Source organism: Mus caroli, chromosome 7, assembly GCF_900094665.2.
Source record: "Mus caroli chromosome 7, CAROLI_EIJ_v1.1, whole genome shotgun sequence".
NCBI lineage: Eukaryota > Metazoa > Chordata > Mammalia > Rodentia > Muridae > Mus > Mus caroli.
In genome coordinates this window covers 122760427-122761556 of record NC_034576.1, presented here as the reverse complement: position 1 = coordinate 122761556, position 1130 = coordinate 122760427, and positions in this window count along the sequence as shown.

Below are 1130 nucleotides of genomic sequence, written 5' to 3'. Positions count from 1 at the left end.
CCCCCCCCCAAGTGGGATTGAGGTATCCTCACTTGGGCTCTTTGGCTTGTTAACCTTCTTGAGTTCCGTATTTTGTGTATTTTGTACTTTTTTGGCTAATATCCACCTATTAGAGAATACATACCATGCATGTCCTTTTGGGTCTGAGTTACCTCACTTAGGATCATACTTTCTAGTTTCATCCATTTGCCTCCATTTCCAGCGTCTGGCTATCACAAGGCTGCTATGAACATAGGGGAACAAGTGCCCCTGTGGCAGGGTATATGCCCAAGAGTGGTATAGCTGGGTCTTTAGGTAAATGTTTCCAATTTTCTGAGGAACCTTCAGATTGATTTCTGAGTGGTTGTACCAGTCTACAATCCCACCAGCAATGGTGGAGTGTTTCTCTTTCTCCACATCCTCACCAACATTCACCTGAATTTTTGATCTTAGCCATTAGGATTGGTGTAAGGTGGGATCTCATGGTCATTTTGATTTGCATTTCCCTGATGACTGAGGACTTAGAACATTTCTTTAAGTGTTTCTTGGCTGCTTAAAATTTTTAAATGATGCAATCACTGCCCCGAAATTCGTTGTATCCTGAGGATTCTCTCTAGTTATTGGAACCTCAACATGCCACAGTTCAGGCCAGCACATACCTTTATACCTGTGTATTAAGGCCCCTTTATTCTTAGCTTATAACATCATCTGTACAGAAAACTGACCCACATAGACTAATTGGGAAATTGTCTGTTCAAATGTGGCATACTTCATGATATCTGCCTCAAACATAAAAATTTCATCATGTTTTAGAATATTGCAGATTTGCCTGTTTGGCTTTAAATCCAAAGCATGAGCACCATCTTCTGGCCAGATAGACCACTTGCCATATGTCATGCCTACACAACACTAACTGCTGCTTATATGGAGGTCTCTGCCGTAAAACTCAACACTTTATTGCAGATAAATATGGAGTCCTTGAAATTGTTTCAAGATAGAATTTGAAGACCCTGACCTTTATGGTTGAGTTCTCTTGAGATCTTTGTCTTTTATTCTGGCAGTTTTTCACTGGGATCATTCTAAACTATCAGACAAGTTCAATTCATATTGCAAGGAGAGATCGGTTTTCTTTTTTGCTGACAGGTCTATAG